The sequence below is a fragment of the Mesoplodon mirus genome (genome assembly GCF_964341445.2).
Source record: "Mesoplodon mirus genome assembly, chromosome: 9".
Taxonomy (NCBI): domain Eukaryota; kingdom Metazoa; phylum Chordata; class Mammalia; order Artiodactyla; family Ziphiidae; genus Mesoplodon; species Mesoplodon mirus.
This window is the reverse complement of record NC_138985.1, coordinates 64245494-64266813: the sequence shown is the minus strand read 5'-3', so window position 1 is coordinate 64266813 and position 21320 is coordinate 64245494. Positions and strand designations below refer to the sequence as shown.

General features: G+C 37.4%; 1 protein-coding gene across 11 annotated transcripts in view; it reads right to left on the bottom strand.

Moving 5' to 3' along the window:
- The window catches only part of PALS2 (protein associated with LIN7 2, MAGUK p55 family member), a 108219-nt gene that overhangs the window by 68593 nt on the left and 18306 nt on the right, over positions 1 to 21320 (bottom strand). The window contains exon 1 of one of the 11 annotated variants that reach the window (XM_082632333.1): positions 7135 to 7216. The exons of the other annotated variants lie outside the window; for them this stretch is intronic. The gene's annotated coding sequence lies outside the window, so the exon portion shown is untranslated. Of the gene's footprint in view, positions 1 to 7134; positions 7217 to 21320 lie in introns of those variants that run through there. 11 annotated transcript variants of the gene reach the window in all.

The following is a 21320-nucleotide window of genomic DNA, read 5'->3' as shown; positions in this document are numbered from 1 at the left end:
TCCAATGCCAGGGTAAATTCCTCCTCCTTCTTAATTTAGCTATTTGAGGGTTCCCAACTTGCTCACTAGTTCTCTGTCTAGATATCTGAAGGAGAAGCCCGCCATTCCAGACAGAGGGCTGGGGGGTGGGGGGACAGCCTATACAACTACAGAGGAAGTCCTCAACAGAGGTATATTCTGTATTAAGCAACCTAGTCCTTCATATAAATATAAACCAACCATTACTGACTGCCAGACATCTGAAGAAAACATCAGTGACAAGGGACAAAGTTGAACAAACTAAACTACAGGGGAAACAGATGATGCTGAGAATAGAACTTAAATTTTTAATTTTTATTAGCATTCTCAAAGATATGAGAGAGGCTACTGCATTCATAAAGGAACAGGCTGCTAAGAGGCAGATAATGGAGCAACCAGAAAAGAAGAAAAAGTTACTGGCAGTTAAAAACAATATTGTCAAATTTAAAAAAAAATCAAACAGCAGACTAAATGATAGAATGACAATGCTGAAACTGCTAATCTGGAAAATCAAGTCAAGGTAAACTCCCAAATGCAGAACAAAGAGGAGAAGATGAAAAATATGAGACACTTAAAATACATAATCAAATCCAACAGTGCACATCAGGAGTTTCATAGGACAAGATCAGAGACAAGGATGGGAATGAAATAGTTGAAGAAATAATATAGAAAATGTCTCTGAATTTAAATGACAAACAAAACTTCAGAATGAATGCAAAAGACCCAGATCTGGACACCTAAGTGAAATTTCAAAATGTTGAGGATTAAAAAGGGGGAGATGAATATTTCCAGAAAGAAAAGAGTTTGTAAAAGTAACAATAATCAGACTTCCATGCCACTTATTACTGGTAATATTTAATACCAGAAGATAATGGAGTAACAATGTCAAAGTTTTGATGAAAAATGAGTTAAAAAACTTTACATATGCTATTTTTAAAAACTCAATATATATTTACACATGTATATATATACAAATGTGTATATGTGTGTATATACACACATGCATGGTGAAAGGCAGTTTAATTATATTGAAATATTTTAAAATAAATATAAAAATTGATTTTCTCCAAAGAGATTTTCTTTCTAGCCGTCCCAGCAAAATTTATCCCTGTATTTGAATATATTCTTTTTTATTTACATGAATGATTGTTTTATTAATAAAATATCTTAGCAATCTTTCCATACTGGAGTTCATTCTTTTCATTATATCTAGCACTTCACTATATGGATGCATCAACATTTATTTAGTCTGTCCTCTATTGAAAGATATACAGGTTGCTTCCATTTTTTGCAGTTATAATCAGTGTTACAATCAACACCTATAATTATACACACATACATAGTTACATACACATCATTAGTAAGTAAATACTAAGAGTAGAATTGCTAGATCAAAGGATATGTGATTTTTCAATTGTCAGATAGTGTCAAACCGTCCTTTATAAACAGGTTGTATCAATTACATCTCCATTAAGAGGTCCTCATTTCATTATTTGTTATAATAATAATGAATTGCCTCATAAAGACATATCAATATAAATGCTGAGAACATGTGCAGCAAAAAGTGATTAAAACAGAGCTAAATTCTGAATTTTAATCTTTTTCTCCATTATAGCATTGAAGAAAAATTTAACTACATACTTATTTCCTTATCTGTAAAAAAAGAAATGAGATTGATATAACTCATGAGGTTATACAATAAATTTAAATGACTGATCTACTAAAAACATATAAATGCTAAATATTCTGCTTTACCTAACACTCTGCAATTCAATCTCTTCAACCATCTCTCATCGTGACTACTGTTATTTAAATTGTCAGTGAAAAATGAATCTTGAAAACAGCAATTTATTACAATTTTCCCACCTTAAAAACAATGGTTTTTTTAAATGAACATAGTTGGGTTTTCCCTCTAATTTAATGTTAACTGACCCACTTTGTACTGTCATCCTCTGATGACAAGTTTAATTCAGAAAGGAAAGTGAACTACCATTTTAAATGAACTTATCAATCTTCCTACTATGAACTAAGTAAATGCCTTGCAAAAGCAGCTAGTGTAACTTCCTGGCACTCTTACTTAGAAACAATTTTCTATTATGTGAAATGCTTTCAGAGAGAAGTCCTCTCAAAGAAAAAAAAAAAAAAAAGCAGCAGGTTCTTGGAGAATAGTTTCACTGGATTTACACCCACCCCTGGTATGTTTAAAATATTGTTTCACTTCCTTCTGGCCTCTATGGTCTCTGATGAGACATCCACATTCATTCAAATAGTTACTCTATTACTGGTTTTCTGTTTTTTGCCTTCTGTATTTCTTTCTTTGTCTTGTTTTCAGCAATTCCATTATGTTGTTTCCGGGCATGATTTCACTGGGCTTATGCCTCTTAAGGTTCAATGAACCTCTTGAGTCTACAAATTAATGTCTTGAACTAAATTTGGGAAGTTTTCAGCCACTACTTCTTCAAACACTTGTTTCTGTACATATTCTTTCTTTTTTCCTTCTCAGTGTCTCATGAAACATAACGTTAGACCTGGTATCATCCCATAGGTCCCTCGAGCTCTTCTCATTATCTTTTTTTTTCAACTATTTTTTTCTTTGTTTTTCAATTTGGATAAATTTCTACTGATCTACTTTGAAGTTCATGGACTGTCATCTCCATCCTGCTTTTGTGCTTGTCCAGTAGGTTTTCTGGTATCATGTTTTTCAGTTCCAAATTTCCCATTTGGTTTTTCTTTTTCCTATTTCTTTACTGAGACATTCTATATTTCCATTCATTTCAAGATAGCTCACCCTTAATTGTTGTAGCATATTTATAAAACCTGCTTTAAATCTTTCTCAGATGATTCCCACATCTCTGTCATCTCAGTATTGGTGTCTCATGATTACCTTTGCCCATCTGAGTTAAGGTTTCCCAGGTTCTCCATATGCCAAGGAATTTGGGACTGTATGTTGTACATTTTTAATAATATAAGACTCTGCTGGACTTCTCTTGTGGCGTAGTGGTTAAGAATCCGTCTGCCAATGCAGCGGACATGGGTTCAAGCCCTGGTCCAGGAAGATCCCACATACCATGGAGCAACTAAGCCCGTGTGCCACAACTACTGAGCCTGCGCTCTAGAGCCTGTGGGGCACAACAACTGAAGCCTGCGAGCCTAGAGCCCGTGCTCCGCGACAAGGGAAGCCACCACAATGAGAAGCCCACGCACCACAACTAAGAGTAGCCCCCGCTCACCGCAACTAGAGAAAGCCCGCGCACAGCAATGAAGACCCAACGCATCCAAATAAATAAATAAATAAAGACTGTCTTGTTGAAATCTTAGGGAGAGAGTTGATATTTTTGTTTCAGCAAGCAATTGACTCAGCTAAATTCTGACCCTGTAAGGTACCAGTGCCATTTTAGTTTAGCTGTCCATGCTTATCTGCACCCTTATTTGTGAACTTGTTTTCATTTCTCTTAGGTAAATACCTAGGAATGGGATTGCTAGATCACATGGTAAGTGTACATTTAACTTTATAAGAAACCAGTAAACTTCAAAATTTCCGCAGTGTTATTTGATCAGTCCCATATATGTACCACTTACTAGCCAGTCTGGGACTTAGTTGGTGGTCTTTTGGTATTTCAGTACTAAACATCTGTATGTGTTCTTTAGGGTCAGATCCACATATGCACCTCTCAAGGATGAGCCTAGGAGTGCATAACAACTTTAAGAAGTCTCTTGCCAAAGCTCCTCTGCAATCTGCCTGGCATTTTGGGTTCTCTGGGATGTTCTTTACTGATCCTCCAGAAATCTGGGGCATAAGTTAATCCATTCTGCAGTGTACTTGCTATAAATGGGCTCATGACCTGGTTCAGGCAGCCAGAGAACAGAGGGGAAAAAAAAAAAACCCACAAAAAAAAACCTGACAGGAACTACAATCCTCCAATTGAAGAGGAAGGTTTCTTGTTTTGGAGTTTTAGTTATGCTCCCCTTAGCTGTTGTAGCTGCTTCAACAATGCTGCCAAAGGACTTCCTGGGGGCTGGGGGGGGAGAGAAGGAGAGAAGGAGAGAGGGAGAGAGGGAGAGAGGGAGAGAGGGAGAGAGGGAGAGAGGGAGAGAGGGAGAGAGAAGAGAGAGAAGAGGGAGGAAGAGGGAGGAAGAGGGAGGAAGAGGGAGGAAGAGGGAAGAGAGAGACTGATTGATCTCTGCACTCCTGTTGAGCATCTTGCTCTTTAAACCAGAACCAGCAAGTTTTTGGAGTTCTAGCTGTGCATTCTGATGCTCTAGGGTTTGGGGTTAGGTCCAGGGATAACAAAGCAAAACAAAACAAAAGAACAGTAAACTCACCGTTGATTCAATGGTACTTAAATTTCTGGTTGTCTTCTCTAACCCGGCTGATACTATTGACTTTTCAGAGTCTGCAAATAGCTACTCCTGTATGCTGTCCAGTTTATGGCTGCATTCAGTGGAAGAGACGGGGTATTGTGTGCTTACTCCATCTTACTGGAACCCTTTTTACTATTTTCCACCAAATCGGGGGGGGGTGCCATTATTTCTTCAAATATTTTTTCTGTCCCTTCTCTCCTTCCTTTCTGTCTGGAGCTCTCATTACATCTATGTTGAAATGTCTGACATTGTCCCACAGGTCTCTGAGGCTCTGTCCACTTTTCACAATATTTTTTTTTCTCTCTCTCTTCTTTGGAGTACTTTTCATTGATCTTCAAGTTTTCTCTGACATCTCAAATCTGTTATTGAGCCTATCCAATAACAGATTTATTGGATAAATAAATCTTATCCTATTCATTTCAATTATTGTACTTTTGAAATCTTAAATTTCTATTTCATTCTTCTTTTCTAATTTGTTTCTCTATTGGGACTCTCTGTTAAGTGTTGCTAATATACTGTCCTTTAATTCTTTGAACATATTAAAAACAGCCAATTCAAAGTCTCTGTTAAATCCTACATCAAGCCCACTCACAGTCAGTTTCCACTGACTCTCGTGATTGTGTCACGTTTTCCTAGGTTTTATTTTTTCTTTTTCCACGTCCAGCAGTTTCTGTTTGAAAACTGAACCTTTAATATATTATGGTAATTTATTTTATTTTTCAGAGATGCTGGGGCTTTTATAGTAATTCATCTGGACTTGAACTGAAGAATCAGTTTCCCTACATTGTATGCAGTTGGGACGTCTCTGTTCAGTTTTTTAATTCTTACTTTTATATTTTAGCCTGGCTTCCTAGTGGGTGTGCCTGTGTCTGTATAGCTTAATGGTCAGCCAATGACCTGGGCAATGGTTGTGCTCAAACATCTCAAGCCTGTAAGATGTCCAGCCTCTGCCAGTTGATTTGTGTATAGACTGGGGAATGCATTCAACACTGCAGCCAGTTCTCTAGTCTCCTTTGGGTTGAACTTTTTGGGTCTCCCCTCTCTTGGGTCTCCCCTTCACATATGTAGCTTCCAGTCAACCAGAGCTGTATGGAGAACTTACCTCAGCCCTTCTATGGTTCTCTCATTTCTGGGATTTCTCTATTAAATTTCTTCTGGTCCACTGCTCACCCTAAACCAGGTCCACAGCGTTGAGCTAGCAAGGCAGCAGGTTTTCTCCCTCTCTTTCCATCCGGACCCACCACTCTGTACTTGCAAAGCCACAGGTTTTTGTGTCCCCTCTCACTCCTCCCTTCCCTGAATCAAGTTACTTCTCCACGGCCACCTCTTTGGCAGCAAAGCTGCTGGGTTTCTCAGCTAGTCCCAAGCTGGTAAAGCTTCAGTTTTCATCAGCTGAGGAGGGTGGGGACAGCAGGGCACGCCTGAGGAGGTATCTGGGAAGGGCCCAGGCCAGAAGGCCACAGACTCACACTGTTCTCACCCCAAGCCCTAACAGTTGTGCAAGATCAAGTTTTTTTAACTACCTTTGGTCAATTTCCAATACCCCTAAATGGATGTTTTTGACAATTCTGTCCGGTTTTCTATTTACTTTCTGCAGAGGGGAACTGCCAGCCTCTTCATGCCACCATTACCAGAATTCAAGTAATGTTTCTAATTAAAAAGAAAAATCAAAGTTTTAACTCTACTAAACCTTCATCATCACAACTTATTATCAAGTGAAAGATCGTCATGATAATTGGTAATATTGCTTCTAATGAGGCACCTTTTTAGGATGCTCATTGTGATGTTACTGGAAAACATGGGAAAAACAGAAATAGCCTCAATGTTCCTCATCAGGGGAATGCCTAAATCCCCATCCTATGAATAATCTGCAACCGTTAAAAGAACGTGATTTTATATGCACTCACATGTAAAACCCTCCAAAACACGTTTGTCCGTGGAAAACAGCAAGTGTCATAAAGATAGTATTGTGCCATATAGAGAGAAATGAAGCACACAAAACTTTATCTTTTCCACAAGTACAAATATGCAAATATACAGGAATCGGTCTGGAAAGATATAAAGCAAAGTATAACAGGTATTACCCCTGGGGAAGGAGCAGAGATTGAAAGAAGGGTTAGTTAAAAGGGCTCTTGGCTCTACCTGGTAATATCTTAAAATTGTTACCAAATTAATATATTTATGCATACCTGTGTAACAAAACAATGACTGAACAAATGAGCTGCTCAAACTATGAACTGTATATCTGGAGAGTCAATATCATGAAGGTTCCTAGAGGTTTCTGTACAGACTTATAAGGATTAAAGGAAACCACCTTACCTAATAAAATTAAGTAGCCTTATATACAAGATTTTATTAGGTAAAAATGCTTAGCCTCATTTCTCAAGTCATGGATTTGTCTCTCCAAAGATAATCTCCTTATATAGAACACTTCATCCCTTAAATACCTCATGCCTTATGTATTAGTTTGTACTTTTTATCATGGATTTCTTTCCTAGTAAGCCATTTCAGTCCATGTCACATTAAATAATACCTTTTCATAATTTTAACAAGAGCACTTTAAGTGATGAGACTATTTTAATGCCTAGAGTTAAGCATTACAATGAATGAAACTCACTGACAGTTGCTCTTAATTTTTTACATGTTCATTCTACAAATCAGATATTTTTTTCCCATTTTTACCTTAATCACGACCTTTATAAATTTCAAAACAAAGCCTCCAAGCCACTGGGGGAATAAATGAAAACAACTTACCTTCCACTGTTAGCCATGCACACACACAATGAAAACTGTAATTTCTGCATGTAGCTCCAGGGTATTTGGTATGAGATGACTAAGATTTTCTATATTGATTCTTGATAAATATTTATCAGGCTTCTTCTCTTTTATAATACTGTATTACTCTCACAACTGTAAAATGACAAAATAGACCATCTTTTCTATTTGTACTAAGTGACTAAGGAAGAATTTCTTACTATTGCTGCTTTAAGGAGCCCCTTTTGTAAAAGCTCTTTTAGGCTTTTCTGCTCATATAACACACCCACACACGCTAATTTAATCAAAGCCATCAAGTGTTGTCAGTATAAAAGTCTTAAATCCCTTACTCTTTACAACTCCTCCATCATTGAATCAAGCCTGCATACCACTGTTATTACATTTTCCTACATTTTCTATCCCATTTCAGTCTCAAAAAATTGCCATAAGCTGGAGGGTATAAGTATTATACCCTCTTATACATCTTAAAGATGAGGCCCCAAAATTTAAGACACTGACCAGTGGTAAGTCAATAGTTAAAAAAAATATGTACATCATATTTACATATAATAAATGTAAATGATTGGCCCCAAACCATGCTCATCTTTCCCAGCTGTAATCACAGATTATTTCCCATATATGATCCCTCTACAAATCACTCTCAATATTTTCCCTAAACAGAAAGAAGGGAAATGTCCAAGCGACTGAAAGGATAACAAATCAGAACATTTTGCAAGGGACTGGCCAAAAGCACAGGGGTATGATGACATGAGTTCTGTCACTGAGGGCTTGCATTTCAACAAGTGGCAGATATGAAGAAAACTCATGAAACAATTCAGTTTGGTCACTGGAGAGAACACTGGGCATGAGAAAACGCAGTTCCTAGTCCCAGTCTTGCCACTTTGCAGTATAACTTTATTATGATTTTAGCCCTGAAATAGTAGCCACACATTTCTACTGGTCAACACCAGCCATCTCTCATCATTTCTACTGCCATGCCAAGTGTTTGGACACAGTAATGGAATCAGAAATATCCTTGTGAAACTTGGAAGCAGTTGCAAAGTTCAGGAAGATGGAAGAAAATGAGTTGCCAGTACTAACATGCTCACGAGCAGCAGATGACTAAAATAAATGCAAGAACAACAGATGACTGAAATAAAACTCCAGGTTAATAGTCAGAAATGGTCATTAGAAACTCTTTGAAGTCAGGGATGCTGGATGCTACAGACCAACAGTGGGTTAAGATACTTCTCTCACCACTCTATTTTATTCTCTCTTTCTCCCTGAACTGTGAAAGATAAAACAGTCATGGAATCAAATGTATGTATTGAAATCTGAAGAAAAAAAATATATTAAATATAAAACATTTCCTTTTTTGGCAAATTACCGACCTTCTTTTTTCTCTCATATTCTTTGCTTAAAGTAATCTTTTAGGGTTAAAAACAATTATCAAGAATTCAAGAAATGCTGAAGGAAGAGTGATAACAGGTACAGATTTTAATTATGTCACTCCACATTACATAATTCCAAAAAAAGATTATAATGTCTAAAAAACGAAGTCAAGATCCAAAGGGAATACATACATTCATAATTAATTTTCCTATTTTCCTAATTATTTTTAAATACTAACATCTGGTTAAACAAGCAGAAAGAATGGTTTTCCAGCATTCATTATTTCATATTTGTTCCCTGTTTCTCCTTGTTACGTGATAACCTCTCCAAGAACAAGAGCTTTCTCTTCCATTATAGCTCCCAGTAGAGAGCCTTGTATATAATAGGTACTCAACAAATGTTTAATAAGTGTTTAACTAACGCTCTGAATTATTTTTCCTTTATATTACCTAGCTTTCAGCTCTGATTGGGGATAAAAGTTTGTATAATCAACAACTGACACATACCAAAGTAAAATACAAAGTCACCTGGGGATTACTTTGAGTTTGAAATAGCACCAGTACCCAAAGGAACCAACTCTTGTTAATTTCTTGTGTTAACAATGAAGAGGTCTAAAGAAAAATTCAAATTGAAGCAAAGCATGGATAGCTGTAGTGTCTCTTAGAGCAAACAATCTTCTTTCGGAAGGGAAAGCTGAAGGGTGTTCTTCAACACAGACCCTTTTACCCAAGGTATAATTAAAAATTAAAAATAAACATGGTTAGAAAGCAGAAACCCTTCTCTCTGACAGGCTCCAACATTTTGGCATATTTGGATTTGACAAATTTAAGTGCCAAGCTTGAAACAATATTAAATACAAAAATAAAAGTAAAATGAACAAATATTTTTATTCAAGAGGACAAATATCAGTATTTCCAGGTTAAAATAAACTGAATTCATCTATTTTTGCTCTCACCTAAAATCTCTCTAAAATGTAACAAAGATGTGTGTGTGTAATTTTATTTTATTTTTAAAGGCACAAAGATGTGGAGAATTAGAGATAAATTGACTTTGGAAGCTGTAAAACATAGGAATAAAGGATTAACTGATTTAGCAGACCCAAGAGGTCAAACTCTAAACAAGCTACAGGAAAAGCAGAAAATCATTTCATTTACAAAACAAAATCTTCCAAAGACTGAGGAATTAGCAGCCCAAGGTACGAGGGGAACTACAATGAGGAGACTCAGATAACATTAGGTCAGTGTTCATGAGCTGATCCCTTAGTAAACCGAAGTTACCTTTCTCCACTCCTGTATTTTTATTTTCTTGAAGTTAATATTTATTTGCTTAGTTTTTCATATATACTACTTATCAATAATTCAACCCCACCCTCCTTGCAGGGTACTTGCTGCCCCTCACCCTCACCCATGCAGGACTGAAAACTAGGGGTTGATCTGGAGAGAGTAAGGTAAGAAGTGTCACTGGACAAAGGACAACGAAATCATATGGAAAACGGGATTATTGAATGATGAGACAAACCTTCCACCTGTTTCTCCCTCTTGACTATCAAAAGCCTTTACCCTTCACATCTTTACCCTCCAGGCAGATATGAAGAGTCTTCTCTAGAGAATATGACCAGCCTAAGCGGAAAGACGTAGACATCAAGATCAGGCATTACCCCCAAACAATCCAGTCACAGAATGGCTACAGTGAAGCCCATACATGCCAACAGAGTTCCATGGTTTTAGTTCTCTACTGTTAAGAATGAGCTACTGCACTTTGTGTCTTTGTGTTGCATTTTGGTAACTGCAAAATTTCAAACTTTTTCATTATCTGTTACAAATATAAAATTTTAATGGATGAGGAGTTGCTCCTTAAGGATGAGCAAAGAAAGTGGTTTCTTAAGATGGAATCTGCTCCCGGTGAAGATTCTATGAAGGCTGTTGAAATGACAACAAAGGATTTAAAATATTATATAAACTTAGTTGATAAAGCAGCGGCAGGGATTGAGAGGACTGACTCCCATTGTGAAAGCACTTCTACTGTGGGTAAACTGCTGTCAAATGCACTGCATGCTACAGAGAAATGGTTCATGAAAGGCAGAGTCCATCAATGAGGCAAACTTCATGGCTGTCTTATTTTAAGAAACTGCCACGGCCACCGTGATCAGTCAGCAGCCATCAACATCGAGGCAAGACTCTCCACCAGCAAGAAAATTACACCTTGCTCAAGGCTCAGATGATGGTTAGCATGTTTTAGCAATAAAGTATTTCCTTATTAAGATATGTAGGCATAATGCCATTGCACACTTACTAGACTACAGTATAGTATAAACGTAACTTTTATATGCACTGGGAAACCAAAAAATCCATGTGGCTCACCTTGTGATATTTGCTTTATTGTGATGATCTGGAACCAAACCCGCAATATCTCCAAGGTCTGTGATGGATTTATATACTGAGAGCTTAACTATATTGTGCTGGTCAGTCTGTCATTAAGGCAATCTGAAATGTCCTAAAATTTTTTTATTTTATTTTTTATTTATATTATTTATTTTCAGCCACATTGGGTCTTCGTTGCTGCGCACGGGCTTTCTCTAGTTGCAGGCAGCGGGGGCTACTCTTTGTGGTGGTGCACAGGCTTCTCATTGCTGTGGCTTCTCTTGTTGCAGAGCACGGGCTCTAGGCATGTGGGCTTCAGTAGTTGTGGCACGCAGGCTCAGTAGTTATGGCTCACAGGCTCTAGAGCATGGGCTCAGTGGTTGTGGCACACGGGCTTAGCTGCTCCGCGGCATGTGGGATCTTCCCGGAGCAGGGCTCGAACCCGTGTCACCTGCATTGGCAGGGGGATTCTTAACCACTGTGCCACCAGGGAAGTCCTAAAAATATTTTTTAAATGATCCTTTTATAGAGAAATATAAGGAGACTGAACCTATCAGACATTAAAATGTATTTTAAGGCTGTGTTAATCAAAACAGGGTAGTACTCATTCAGGTAGAAATGGGAAGATCAGTGGAACTAAATAGAGGATGGCTAATCAAAATAACAGTGAGATACTAATGGTAACCAAAGAGAAATGCAGAGGTCAAAAACTCTGTTTGGTAACGGAGTTGGGGGTACACAATGGGGCAGCTTCTACATAAATTAAAAAGTATGTATCTTCAAGGATTTTCAATGCCACATTGTTTATAAAAGCAAAAGACTAGAAATAATCTGGTTAAATAAGTCATAATATATATACTCATAGTATGTATGCTCAGTTATAATATATATACCTGTGGAAAGAATGGGCTGTATTCATGTTTACAGAAATGAAACATCTACAGTTAAAAAAAAAAAGTGAGTATACTGGGCTCCGATTTGTTTAAGAAAAGAAGGTGGGGAAGGAGTAATACACACACTTACATATTTATATATGCTTTTGTGTGCTTATATATATGTAAGAATATATAAGAAAATACTAATAGTGGTTGACGTGGGAAACAGATCTGAAGTAGAAAATTTGACTTCTCATTATATATCTCTTTCTACTCTTACTTGTTTTTAACTGGGTACTTTTTTTTTTTTGGTTAAAATTTTTTTAAGGAAAGGAAAAAAACAAACCTGATTCTTTATGTTCCTAAGGGTACATAAATGTTAAATGCATTAAAAGTCATGCTTATTAAAAAGAAAAGAAAAAAGAATGAGCTACTGATATTAACCTTGGGATCTCAGATGCTGAGTGACAGAGACCAGAATAAACAAACAGGTAAAATCTACTTGTAATAATAAAACTATTCAAGGCTGAAGGAAACAATCATTAAAATCCTCAGAGAAATATGAAAACATTGTATTCATCAAACTAGAACAAGACTGCTGTAGGAGAGGAACATCCAGGGGAAACAAAAGAGCTTCTAAAATAAAAATGCAAAAGTAGAAATAAAAAATGCAATATAAATCATGGGAGATAAATTTGGGGAAATACCAAAAAAAGTAGAAAAGTTTAGAGGTAGAAAGACAGAAGAGAAAAAAGTCAGATGACTAATAGCAGGCATCTAAATAAGAGGAATTATTTAGGAAGAAGAATATACAAAACAGAAGGGAGAAAAACATTAATGAAACACTTAATATTTTCCAGAACTGAAAGCGGTAAGTTGCTAGACTAATTGGGGCATACAGCACGCAGTGAAACAGATGAAAACAGAGGTATACTAAGACACATCATTGTGAAATTTCAGAACACTAGAGACGAAGGAAAAAAACCACAATCACATGTCAAGAATTAAGAATCAAACTCCTTTTGAACTTTTCAATGATGACATCTAAAAATAAAAGATGATGAAATGATGCATCTAAAAACATTTCCACCCTAAAATTCTTTACCCTGCCAAACTATCAATCGTGAGGACAGTTAAAATTAATTTTCAGACTTGTTTATAAGGTTTCATAAAACTACTCTACCACAAACACTTTTTCTTAGAAAGATTAAAAAAAAAGACATGCTGCCCTCTGAGCATGTAACAAAGGGGCAAAATAGAAAAGGGAAAGATATGCGATAAAAGAACTAGAAGACGCAATCCATGAGAAAGGCAAAAGTGACTCTCAGGAAGATGGTGACAAGTGTGTATCAGGTATGGAGAATAAGGAGTCTATCCTGGACAGTGAGAAGGTCCCAGGAGCAACCTCTTCAAGAAAATCAAGTTGATAAACTTGAATAAACATACTGAAAGGTGAATTAAAAAACTAGCAGAGGGCCTCCCTGGTGGCGCAGTGGTTGAGAGTCCGCCTGCCGATGCAGGGGATACGGGTTCGTGCCCCGGTCTGGGAGGATCCCATATGCCGCGGAGCGGCTGGGCCCGTGAGCCATGGCCGCTGAGCCTGCGCATCCGGAGCCTGCGCGTCCGGAGCCTGTGCTCCGCAACGGGAGAGGCCACAGCAGTGAGAGGCCCGCATACGCAAAAAAAAAAAGAAAAAAAAAAAAAAAAACTAGCAGAGATTTGGGGGGTTGAATTATTGATAAGCAGTATATATGGAAAACTCAGCAAACAATTATTAACTCCAAGAAAATAAAAACATAGGAATGGAAAAGGTAACTACAATTTACTAATGGGTCAATTAATAAATACTGATTTAATAAAAATATTAATATAATTATGTTGGGAGAATTGAGGGATGAGAAGTGTGTGTATGTATATATATATAGAGAAAGTAGGGGGTAGAGTGGAAAAAAGAGCTAAATCCTCATCTTCCGTAACAGTTAAAACTGAACAATCAAGAAATCAGCCACATAAGCATACCATAAATGATATGGAGCTCAGTGACAAAAGAATCAGCTAAAAAGTTCAAAGTAGTAGCCTCTAGCCATCAAGAAATAGAGATAAAGAGCAAGACAGTCTTTGACCTGTACATGCATTAACAATTTTAATATGAAAACCTACCAAAAAATATGCCTCTTGTGTATAAACAGTAACCGATTTGAACACAGAAAGATCAGAATTACAACTGTTCTTGCAGAGTTAAAAACAAATTGGACTTTTTCTTTGAAGGCGAAAAAGCCTGGAAACACCAAGTCATCTTTGGATGATATGCTTCATTAAATTCTTCTTTGTATATATTATGATATGAAATGTATTTTAGTAAAACATTCCATTAAAATATAACATTTAAAATCAATATTTTAAAAACCTATAAAGAATATTTTTAATTTTCAAAAGCTATGTATTTTCTCTGCATTCATAAGTGTACAGATATAACTTTAACAAAAGGAAACTTTTTAATCAATCTTATTTAATTCATCATAAAACTGCTTCTTCTATTTACTGGCATGTTTATCTAGTTTTAACCCAAATCATTTTCCTTAATTCACATACCACTAATTCCACTCCAACTAGGAACTGGGGCTCAAAAATCACTGATTTGTAATCAAATACAATTCAGATTATAGTACTGTTATACTAAAATGACACAGATCTCTCAATGTAAAAATATTTTATAAGCTACTAGAATTAGCTATCAATTTCGAATATTCTTATCTCACTCAACACTCTCAGGCTTTTGTTCACTTCTTCTTATATCAGCCTTTAAAGCACTGAGCAAAACATTACATAAAAGTACAAGGCACTGCATTAAAAATAAGCACAATATATATTACTAACAGTGAAAAAGAAGAAGGAAACATTCTCTTCTCCAAGGTATAATGCCACTCAACTAGGTCTCCTGGGCAGGAATGCTCAGGTTAAGAAGACAGGGGAACACAGTCTCCCCACATAGGAAGTCCATGTATGGAATGTCAAACATAATCTACAATATTAGAAAACTTCACTCTATATGTCCAGATGGAAACCCTGCATAGAATAGCCTTACTAATTATTTTAAAAGTTTTAGAAATTTAGAAAGCCCAAAGAAGTCCTACCTCGGTGAGAGCAGCTATATCCTATCCAAAATGAAGAGATTATTTTAGGCTTTAACCTCACATTTCTTATTTGGAAGACTTTCTGGTTGTAAGAAACTTGAGGAACACGCAATATGTTCAAAGTGGTGAAATAACATTCTAAATAGATAAAATGACAACTGAATCCTGGTACTATTTTAGTCTTTTTCTCATTGCAATTTTCCTTATGGCAAGCATAAACACTAGACACAACTGGGTATCCTTGCCAGCCCTTCAGTTCTAGCAGTTAAGGAGCTGGATACAATGTTTTGAGAACACTGGTAACAAAATGAACTAGAAATATGGTAATTTGTGTCTCTCATAAATGTTTAAAAGGTTACATAAAAATATTGTTTCAAATACTGCAGAAAGTTTTTACAAGTCCTTTTCTGTAATGACAGTTTTCTGCTTTAACAGAATTTCCTTCATATGCTTTGGTTTGATAAAATTGCATTAATGGTGTAGTTACATTAAGACTTAGTGAAAAGATTCACCCACTAGCCTGGGTACAGTTTGTCTGCACTCATTTCAATAAATGTAGCCCTAGACAAAATTATCTGGGAATCAAGTTTGTCTTCATCTCCCCTCACTTCTGATTTCCACAGCTCTTTCCTTCCTTTCAGTGCCCTCCTTCCTATTCTTATCCCCAGCTTTTTCAATATGCTCAAACTTCCTTATTTCCCCCCAAATCAGCAAAGTCCCAAATACTGCTTCACACTTCTATTACTTGCCCCTTGGTTCTCTCACATTCTCTATTTCAAACATTTACTACCCTAGTCAGCAGATGATTTTGTCAGAAGGGAAAGAAAAAGAGGCTATCATTTATGATTTACTGAAATTCCCCTCCACTTGTAGAATCAACTGTATCAGCACCATTCCTTACCTCTTTTTCCTCAAATCTCACAAGAAAATATGCCCCTAGTCCTCTACAAAGCTGCTGTCTGTGTGATGAATCAAGTCCCCCCACCCACTGTAGGACCATGACCCATGGGTTATCCCTCTCCTGTAACTTCAGTATTTTTTCTTCATTTATAACTCCCACATTTTTGTTTTAATATCTTCCTCATCTTTCAGTAATGATATTTTAAATCTCTATTTTGAACCCCATTTCACTTTTTTAAAATTTATTTATTTTTGGCTGCATTGGGTCTTTGTTGCTGTGTGCAGGCTTTTCTCTAGTTGCGGCAAGAGGGGGCTGCTTTTCATTGTGGTGCACGGGCTTCTCATTGCGGTGTTTTCTCTTGTTGTGGAGCACGGGCTCTAGGCGCATGGGCTTCAGTAGTTGTGGCTCGCGGGCTCTAGAGCTCAGGCTCAGTAGCTGTGGTGCACGGGCTTAGTTGCTCGGTGGCATGTGGGATCCCCCCGGACAAGGGCTAGAACCCCGTGTCCCCTGCACTGCCAGGGGGATTCTTAACCACTTGAGCCACCAGGGAAGCCCCCCATTCACTTAAGTCACACCCTCCTCTCTCTCCTTTTGCCCATCACAGCTACTAAGCTTCTTCAAAGAGTAGTTCACCCTGGGCATCTTTTCTTCAGTTCTCCACCTTCCCATTCAGCCTCTGCTATCTGGCTTCCCTAGCCACCCCTCTCCTCAAACTTCCTAACTATGTTTAGGAACAAGCTAACTGAAAAATCAAGCACATATTCTGTCCACATTCTGCCTGAGGGCAGGCTGTCACTCCTGTTGGTGTTCCTCAGATCTTCATTCTTTTCTTGAATGATATTTACTTCTAGGGCTTCAACCAGTTTCTATCTGAATATGATTTTCAAATCTTAGTTACAGCAGTCACTTTTCCCCAACTGCCTTCTTAACATATTGTACTTTCCCCGGGAACCCCAAAGATGGTGCCTTCAATTTACCATTTTCAAAACTAGTCACTCACCCTAACTAGAGATTCTAGCTCTTGTTATCATGACATCACCATCCACCCTGTCTCCAAAGCTTAAAATCTCAGAATCATCCGATTTTTTAAAATTCTCCCTAACCTAGACATCAAATTCTCCAAATCCTTCTCATTCTACTACACAAAAGTCTCAAAAATTCATCCTCATCACAATTTCCAGCCTCTGACCTTTGGTTTAGAGTTTTCATCTTCTCTTGTCTAGACTATTTTAAAAGCCTCTTAACTGGTCTACTGATCTCTAATCTTTCCCCACCCTTGTCCTGGCTCCATGCTGTGTCCAGAAGCATCCTTGTTAAAGTACAGAGCTCATCCTGAGAAAAGCTAGATCTAGAGTTTTTTTTTTTTAAACAGCTCAAATAGTGCTGCTCCTAATTTGCTCTCACAATGCAGTAGCCCTGCTTTTAGTACATTTTTACTGACCTAAGCACTAATTAATAAAGCAGTTTAAGGCTCCATTGGTTTTTTATAAGAAAATACATAGTATTATAACTGAACCAACAGAATTGTCTGAAAGTTTTTATACAGTAAGCACTAATAAACATGAAATATGACTTTAGCATCACTGCCAGATTGTATTAAATATGCAAATTTGAATCTTTTTTAGTATCCCCCAAACTAGATTATTTTAGAGTAAATTTCATTGGTAGTTTTTTCAAGATAACACTTATTTTTTACATGCACTTAGAAAAATATGTAGAATTCAAAACAGATCCAATGGTAAAGTGGTTTTTAAATTCAGCCATGATGGTGGTAATAGAAGAAAAGTACATAATCTTAAGTAACTGACTCAAAATCCAACTCTCCCCTGGCGGCTATCATTTTACTCTAAGCCACCACCATCTCTTGCTCATTTACTTCAGTAGTCACTCAGTTGCTCCCCTGCTTTCACTCTAGTTCTCAACAATATTCTCCAGATTGGCTAGAACCATCATTTAAAACATAAACAGATTTTGTTACTCTTGCACTAAAACCGTCTAAAGGCTTCCCACTGCACTTAGAAAAACATCCGAACTCCTGACCATGACCTAGAGCCTTCATGACTTGGCACCCCGCGCATCCCTCTGAGTTCATCTGCTACAACTCTCTCCCCATGGTCCGTTCATCTCTAGTCACACCAGCCTTTCTTCTGTTCTTCAAACATGCCCAGTTTATTTCCCATTTCTCATCTCCCATCTTTACCATCTTCTGTTCTCTCTGCTTGAAATGATCTTCCCAGATACCCACATGCATATCCTTAACCTCTTTATTTTTGTTTCAGTATAAATGTCACCCAGAAAGTGAACCCTAACACCCAGTCTAAAGAAGCTCCTCTCCCTCACACACATCCTCAGTCATTCTCCCTCCTATCAGTTTTGTTTTCATCCTAGGGCTCATCTGAAAGTATCTTTGCTTGTTGTCTGTCTCCCTTGCTAGAAATTCACTCATTGTTCTATCTCATCCAGCACTGGACAGTGCTTTGACACAGGACAGCATTCAGATATTCATCAACCAATTAACAAATATATGCTAATGTCTCTCAAAGCTCTATCTCTTGGGCTTCAGATATTTTCTTGCCTAATCTCTGTAAAGATATCCCACAGACACAATGAACTCAACATGCCCAAAACTCATCAAATTACTTCTTAAAGCTGGTCACCTTCCAGTATTCCCTATCTCAATTAATGGCACCCAGGTACACCTGTTCAATTTCCTTTATTCCTGCTACCTAATCTGCCACCAAGACCTTTCAATCTGTTGTCTTGCATATCTTACAAACACATCCCTTTTTCTTTATCTCCACTGTCACTTCCTTAGTTCATACTCTCATCCTCTCTCACCTTAACTTCTAACACCTTCTACTTATTTTTCTTACTTTATCTATCCCCAATACCACCATCAGAGTGAGCTTTCCAAAATACAAATATGACCATGTTTCCTCCTGGTTAAAATCATTCACTGGCTCCCCACCACCTATAAAATTCAAATTATTTAACATGGCATAAGGGCCATATGAGGCATAAGGACCTTATATTCCCCCCTTTAACTGTTCAAACATCCTCTCTTGCTCCCCCTTAACGGGGCCCTTTTAATTCCAGCTACACCAAGCCATTTGCTATCCATAAACCTATTGCTTCATACTGCTGTGACTTTATCTTAATAGTCTCAAATGAAGCCTTTCCTGACCCATCCTAGAAGATTTAGAACATACAGCTCTTACTGAATGAATAGTACAGTTGATCCTCATTATTCACGGATTCTGTATTTATGAATTCATCCACTTGTTAAAATTTACCTTAAGCCTCAAAGTCAATACTCACAGTGCTTTTGTTGTCATATGCAGACACGAGCAGCAAAAACAACATGCCCAGTGTGTGCATCCCCAGCTTAGGTCCAATTAGGCAACACTCCACCTTGTTGTTTCAGCTCTCACACCAAAAACAAGTATCCTTTTCATGGTTTATTTAGTGTCACATTTTTCAAATTTTTGTGCTTTTTCATGGTGATTTCACTGTCTGAAATGTCTCCCAATCATAGTGCTTAAGTGCTGTCCATTGTTCCTAAGCACAAACAAGTAGGGTGATGTGCCTTACAGAGAAAATGTAAGTGTCTGATGAGCCTCCTTCAGGCATGAAATTATAGTGCTGTTGGCCATTCAATGTTAATGAATCAACTATATATATATATCTATATATCTATCAAGGTGTCTTTAAACAGAAACACACATAAAGCAAGGTTATGTATTGACCAGTTAATGAAAATGTGATCAGAGGCTTGTAGGAACCTAACCCTCTTTTAGTCTAGAAACAATGGCTCAGTACTCCCTAATTCAGTGTTCACAGAGAACTTACAGAACAAAACTACTACAAAAAATGAATAATGAGAAATGCTTGTATTTGCATTTACATGTCTATCTCTACCACAAAATTAGTGAGTTCTCTGAGGGCAGAAATGGCATCTTATTTATCTTTGAACTCTAATTTTTATTATTATGCTAAACATACTGCAGTTAACATTTATTGCATGTAATTTAAAAAATTGTAGTTTCTCATTGTTGTAATGTAATTTTGCCCTATATATTTAGACTTCATGGTAAGATCCCCACACTGCTCCCCACACCAGGAAGGCCTTGCTCAACTGCACAGTTAATGGCCTGAACTTCATCCTCCATCCCTGTCCTTTCACCTCTTTTATAGCCAAACATCAAGCTCTTTAAGCTCAAACTTAAAAAAAAAAAAAAGTCACAGTTAAATGAAAAGGCATTTACAGAGATTTATTTTTCTTCAGGTCAGTTAGCATCGATGGGCTTAGATCTAAAAACTATGTGATAAGCTTCCAGACACAATGGAAGGCTGAGCACACATGCCTACACTGTCTCCCTCCTGAGGTCCCACTGAAATGACAGAATCCATGCTTTTTAAAAAGAATAGAACACCAACAGTACTAGAGGTGAGAAGGGAGACAAATGAAAGATTAGAAACCAGAAATTTTAGGAAATACTAGAAGTCAGAAAGCTGGTGAAGAGGCTTGCATGTCTAGCAAAAAGATGGACTTGAAAATCTAAAGTAATTCTCTCACAAAATGCCTAGGAATGCTAACCAAAGTACCAAAAACATCCTCTCAAGTACAAGAGTAAGTCCTCAAGAAACTCCTCATGGGCCAACATGAAGAGGATAAAAACAAACTGGTAAGCATGTGCTTGAGTCATGGCTGCATGGAGTGTTTTCAGATTTCAGTACCTAGTTCAGAAGCAGCAGTATAGGCCTTGGTCTGTTCAAAAAGAGGAATTGCCAATTAGACCCCTCCATATAGATCAGGGACGTTACAGGACTAAGCCCCACCTGGTAAAAGAGTGGCCTGGCAAAGATGTCCCTGTTGGCCAAGGAAGACAATGAGGAAATGAGCCTTTTTCAGCTTGAACTCTGTATTTGGGGGCAAATACCACCTGAGAATTTGTAACCACAGCCTACTCTCAAGGATCCAGGGTTTCTATATACCTACCTAGTTCAGAAAACCCCAAGCTTTTTTAAGAAAGCTTGAGAAATTACACAGGTGCCAAAGAAAACCCTTAGCAAATCTTCCCTGGAGGAATGTGTCCCCTAACCAGGCTGCACAGAATCCATTGAATAAAACCCTGCCAAGCATGAGCTCACAATTCGAAAATAACAAAAAACACTCATGAGAAAAGAAAAAAAAAAAGATAGGTAATTGAAAACACAAGAGTAATACTATCATAAAGGAATGCAGGTAAGACTGAATAAATGTTGTAATCTAAGCCATCAGAGGTTAGCGCAGTTCTTCTCAAGTGGATTTTTTTCTGGGCCTCCCTTGAGAAGTGCATGTGTGCTCAAAATATTCTTCTTTTATAGTAGAGTCAATAGTTACTGGGTAAAGTTGAAAAAATAGACACATGTTTTCTAAGACACACAGCGTAATTTTAAAATTTACAAAACTCTCACCCAGGATAAGTACCGCTCCCCTCCCCAGGAGCACTTGGAAATGTGTGAGGGCATCTTTGATGCTCCA